We start from the raw sequence: 6,000 nt of genomic DNA on the forward strand, positions 1-6,000 counted from the left end.
ACTAAAGGTAGCTAGATTGTCTGCTGCACGTGGGTCACTGGGGTCATGGTGGTTCCAACGATGCTCCGCAGTTCACCTGTCTAAGTCGCCAATCTGGTCTCGGTGTCACACAGGGTTAGTGGCAAGATCCCTGTCCAGAGTTGGTGAAAGTTTTATTGACCAGTGATGGAGACGGCGGCTCCTCTGTCCAAGTTCATCACCAGGGGGTATCCATTCACCTGTAGTGTGACCCGGATTGGTGCCACCTTCAGGGTCGTGACGCAGTTTAGCTGCATCATATTGTCTTCCTCAGGTGGGGCCAAGTGCAAGGCCCTGGCTCGCGGTGATGTCATCGCCTGCCCTGGGCGGTGTACTCTCCTCCAATTTTGGCGGCCCTGACTGCTGTGTGATCTCCGTCCACATGTCTGGCAATGTGGTTGGAATTCCCCTTCTTCCTCAGGGGAAGTAGCCTGCTGGCTATAGTGGTTCCTGAATACTGGGCCCGACTACGGTAGTGCACCTTTGGTTGTCACTTTGGAGGTGACCTGGCCATTTGGGCAGTACCCTTGGATGTCGCGGGAGTCCCATGTGGATGTCGGGTCACACTTGTGACCCCATAGTCCATTGACCCTTGAAGTTCCTGTCCTCCTTTCTCCGCATTTTCACGGGATAGTGCTAACTTAATGGCCCGCTTTAAGTCTAATGTGGGCTCCACCAACCGCCCAAACTTGCAGTGCTCCGCCAGCTGCCTGAGGTGGGTCAAAAAATCAGTCACCGCCTCTCCCGGAGTTTGCACAACCATGTTGAACCTGTAAGGTTACATTATAATAATAATAATAACCTTTATTATTGTCACAAGTAGGCTTACATTAACACTGCAATGAAGTTACTGTGAAAAGCCCCTCGTCGCCACATTCCGGCGCCTGTTCGGGTCACTGAGGGAGAATTCAGAATGTCCAATTTACCCAACAGCACGTCTTTCGGGACTTGTGGGAGGAAACCGGAGCACCCGGAGGAAACCCACGCAGATACGGGGAGAACGTGCAGACTCCGCACAGACAGTGACCCAAGTCGGGAATCGAACCTGGGACCCTAGCGCTGTGAAGCAACAGTGCTACCCAGTGTGCCACCGTGCCGCCCAAATAAGTGAAAGTCAGGATCATTATAATAAAGTAATATAAGTAAACAAATTAGGGTAACGGAAGTAAAGTTCGCGCAAGGAAGACGATAAGTTAATCGTATTATACAAACATAATTTTCTGTTTAAAAAGGGAGTAAAAAAGGGGCTTAAGGATAGTCATGGTAGGAGAGCTTGCGCTCATGATATGCTCCTCCTGTGGCAAATCACGGAAGTTTCAGTTGACCCTGTGCAGGAAGTGTGTCCAACTGCAGCTAGTGGCTAACCGCATATCGGAGCTGGAGCTGAGGGTGGAGCATCTGTGACGCTGGTCAAGTCGTAGATAGCACATTGAGTGAGGTGGTCATGCCGCAGGTGAAGATTGAAAGGGCATGGGTGACCACCAGGCAGAGTAGAGGAAGGCAGGTAGTGCAGGAGTCCCCTGTGGCCATCCCCCTTACTTTCAGATATACCGTTTTGGATACTGTTGGGGGAAGTTGACTGTACAGGGCAAAGCAGTAGCAGCCAACTTCAGGACACCCTGGGTGGGTCTGCTGCACAAGAGGGAAGGAGGAAGAGTGGTTGGGGATTCAATTGTAAGGGGAACAGACAGGCATTTCCGGGGTTTCAAAAGAGACTCCAGGATGGTATGTTGCCTCCCTGGTGCCAGGGTCAGGGATGTCACCGAACAGTTTCAGGGCATACTGAAGGGGGAGGACAAATATTTAGATATTGTGGTACACATGGGTACCGGCGATATAGGCAGAAAAAGGGATGAGGTCCTGCAAGCAGAATTTAGGAAGCTAGGATGTAGATTAAAAAACAGCAGCCAGGATCTCTGGGTTACTTCCGGTGCCATGTGCTGTGAGTATAGAAATAGAAGGCTAGTCCAAATGAATGCATGGCTGGAGTGATGGTGCAGGAGGGAGGACTTTGGATTTCTAAACGTTGAGGCCATTTTTGCAGATGGCGGGACCTGTACAAGGTGGATGGGTTGCATCTGAACCAAAATGGGACCGTGCCTTTGCAGGGAGGTTTACCAGTGCTGTTGGGGAGGGTTTAAACTAACTTGACAGGGGCCTGCGATCCTGAGAGAAGGTTCAGCAGGAGGAGATACACAGCCAAAATTAGAAGAGACAGCAAGTAAGTCAAGAGGTTCTAGACCAGTTAAGTCACAAAGGAGTTGGCAAGATTGGATGGTGTTTATTTTAAACGAAGGAGGCGGACGAACAAGGGAGATGAGTTGAGGGCACAAATTAAAACATGGGGGTATGATGTTATAGAATCACTATAGTGCAGAAGGAGGCATTTGGCCTATCGAATCTGCACCGACCCTCTGAAAGAGCACCCTAGCTAGGCCCACTCCCCCACTCTGTTCCCGTAACCCCTCCTCCTGACATCAGTGCGCTGACCCAAGAGCATGGGTCGCGAAGGTCGGCCGGCGTGGGTCCCGAAGGTTGGCTGGTTGGTAAGAATGGATCCCCAGAAAGAAAATTTGAAAAACATTCGTATAGACCCATTTCTCAGCTGAATGCAGATGTCAAAATGTTAGCAAAGGTGTTAACATTAAGGCTAGAGGGGAGTCTCCTGAAGGTAATTGGGGAGGACCAAACGGAGTTATGGGAATGCAGTTGTTTTCAAATGTGAGGAGGGTGCTGAATGTGATCCTCACTCCAGCAGAGGAAGGGAGACGGAAGTGGTGGTGGCTCTGGATGCGAAGAGGACATTCGATTAGGGTTATCTGATGGTGGTACTGGGGAGGGTTGGGATTGGCCAAAGTTTGGGGCATGGGTGCGGCTGCTATATAAGGAACCAAAGGCAAGTGTGCGTACGAATAATTCAAACTTGGGGTATTTCGCATTACATTGGGGAATGAGGTAGGGATGCCCTATGTCCCCCCTCCTGTTTGCATTGGCTATAGTAGAACCCTTGGCCATTGCTTGAAGGAGCTTGGGTTGCCGAAAGTAGGGCGGGAGCCGCCGGGGTCAGCAGAAGATAGCTGGCTCACGGGAGTGCTGTAGAGGGGGGGGGCATGGCTAGGAGGGGTCCTAGCCTGGGGGGGGGGGGGGGGGGGGGGGGGGGGGGGAGACGGGGACGGGGGGGGGTTACCGGGTTGCTGCTGAAACGGTCAGGAAGGAGCTGGAGGACGCAGGGGGTGCTGGAGGGGGGTGTGTGTGGGGGGGGGGGGGGGGGGGGGGGGGAGTGGCCGCGGGGGGAAACGGGCAGAGCGGGGGACGCTGGCCGGGGGTGGGCAAGGGATGGGGTATGGCTAATCGGCAGGGGAAGGGGGGCAGGGAGCCCTCGGATCCGGCTGATAACCTGGAATGTGAGGGGGCTGAATGGGCCGGTCAAAAGGGCCCGAGTAGTTGCGCACCTGAAGGGACTGAAGGCGGATGTGGCCATGCTCCAGGAGACACACCTGAGAGTGGTGGACCAGGTCCGGCTGAGAAAGGGGTGGGTGGGCCAGGTATTCCACTCAGGGCTGGACGAGAAGAGTAAAGGGAAGAGAAGATCCTGGTGGGGAAGAAGGTGTCGTTTGAGGCGTTGAAGGTGGTGGCTGACAGTGGCGGGAGGTACGTGATGGTGAGTGGCAAGCTGCAGGGGGAGCGGGTAGTGTTGGTGAATGTTTATGCCCCAAATTGGGACGACGCGGGGTTCATGCGGCGTATGCTGGGCCGCATTCCGGACCTGGAGGTGGGGGGCCTGATCATGGGGGGAGACTTTAACACTGTGCTGGATCCCCCATTGGATCGATCCAAGTCCCGGACGGCGGCGGCTAAGGTGCTGAGGGGATTTATGGACCAGATTGGGGGGGGGGGGGGGGGGGGGGGTGTGGACCCCTGGAGGTTTGAGAGGCCAAGGGCCAGGGAATACTCGTTTTTTCTCCCATGTACATAAGGCCTACTCGAGGATTGACTTTTTTGTCCTGAGCAGGGGGTTGGTTTCGAGGGTGGAGGATGTGGAATACTCCGCCATTGCCATTTCGGACCATGCCCCGCACTGGATGGACCTCGGGCTGGGGGAAGAGAGGGACCAACGTCCGCTCTGGCGCATGGAGGTGGGGCTGCTGGCAGAGGAGGAGGTGGCCGGGTGGGTCCGGGGGTGTATTGAGAGATACCTCGAGGCCAATGATAACGGGGAGGTTCGGGTGGGGACGGTCTGGGAGGCATTGAAGGCGGTGATGAGGGGGGAATTGATCTCCATCCGAGCCCATAGGGAGAGGGGGGAGCAGAGGGAAAGGGAAAGACTGATAGGGGAGATGGTGCAGGTGGATAGGAGATATGCAGAGGCCCCGGAGGAGGGATTGCTGGGGGAGAGGCGTAGCCTACAGGCCAGATTTGACCTACTGACGACCAGAAAGGCGGAAGCCCAGTGGAGGAAAGCACAGGGGGCGGTGTATGAACACGGGGAGAAGGCGAGCAGGATGCTGGCGCACCAGCTCCGGAAGCGAGACGCGGCCAGGGAGATTGGGGGAGTGAGGGATAGCGCTGGGAAGGTGGTGCGGAGGGGGGCAGAGGTCAATGGGGTCTTCAGGGACTTTTATGGGGAACTGTACCGCTCTGAGCCCCCGGTGGAGGAGGGTGGAATGGGGCGCTTCCTGGACAGGTTGCATTTCCCGAGGGTGGAAGAGGAGCGGGTGGAGGGACTAGGGGCACCGATCGAGATCGAGGAGGTTGTCAAAGGGATAGGGAGCATGCAGTCGGGGAAGGCGCCGGGGCTGGACGGGTTTCCGGCGGAATTTTATAAAAAGTATTTCGACCTGTTGGGCCCCCTGTTGGTTCGGACCTTTAACGAGGCATGGGAGGGGGGGGGCTTTGCCCCCAACTATGTCGCGGGCGCTGATTTCCTTGATCCTGAAGCGGGACAAGGACCCTCTGCAGTGTGGATCATATAGGCCGATTTCGTTGCTGAACACCGATGCCAAGCTGCTGGCAAAGATCCTGGCCACTAGAATAGAGGATTGTGTGCCGGGGGTCATACATGAGGACCAGACGGGGTTTGTGAAGGGAAGGCAGCTGAACACAAATGTGCGAAGACTCCTCAATGTCATTATGATGCCGGCGGTGGAAGGGGAGGCGGAGATAGTGGTGGCGTTGGACGCGGAGAAGGCCTTCGATAGGGTGGAGTGGGAGTACTTGTGGGAGGTGTTGGAGAGGTTTGGGTTTGGGGAGGGGTTTATTCGGTGGGTGAGGCTGCTCTACGAGGCCCCGATGGCAAGTGTAGCCATGAATAGGAGGAGGTCGGAGTACTTTCGGCTGCATCAGGGGACGAGACAGGGGTGCCCCCTGTCCCCCTTGCTCTTCGCGTTGGCAATTGAGCCCCTGGCCATGGCATTGAGGGAGTCAGGGAACTGGAGGGGCATGGTGCGGGGTGGGGAGGAGCATCGAGTGTCACTGTACGCGGACGACCTGCTGCTGTATGTGGCGGACCTGGTGGGGGGGATGCCGGAGGTGATGAGGATCCTTGGGGAATTCGGGGGTTTCTCGGGGTATAAGCTGAACCTGGGCAAGAGTGAGTTGTTTGTGGTGCATCCGGGGGATCAAGAGGAGGGGATTGGTAGGCTCTCACTGAAGCAGGCAGGGAAGAGCTTCAGGTACCTAGGGGTCCAGGTGGCTGGGAGTTGGGGGGCCCTGCACAAGCTCAACCTCACAAGGTTGGTGGAGCAGATGGAGGAGGAGTTTAAGAGGTGGGATATGTTACCGCTGTCACTGGCGGGGAGGGTGCAGTCCGTTAAGATGACGGTGCTCCCGAGGTTTTTGTTCTTGTTCCAGTGCCTCCCCATCTTTATCCCAAAGGCCTTTTTCAGGAGGGTCAACAGCAGTATCACGGGTTTTGTGTGGGCGCGTGGGACTCCAAGGGTTCGAAGAGTGTTCCTGGAACGAGGCAGGGATGGGGGGGGCTGG

General features: G+C 55.9%; 1 protein-coding gene across 18 annotated transcripts in view; it reads left to right on the forward strand.

The window, feature by feature from the left end:
* Positions 1 to 6,000, forward strand: part of LOC119958254 (CAP-Gly domain-containing linker protein 1-like) — a 113,656-nt gene that overhangs the window by 34,145 nt on the left and 73,511 nt on the right. The window lies entirely within an intron of this gene.

This window comes from Scyliorhinus canicula, chromosome 28, assembly GCF_902713615.1.
Source record: "Scyliorhinus canicula chromosome 28, sScyCan1.1, whole genome shotgun sequence".
In the NCBI taxonomy this organism is placed as follows: Eukaryota; Metazoa; Chordata; class Chondrichthyes; order Carcharhiniformes; family Scyliorhinidae; genus Scyliorhinus; species Scyliorhinus canicula.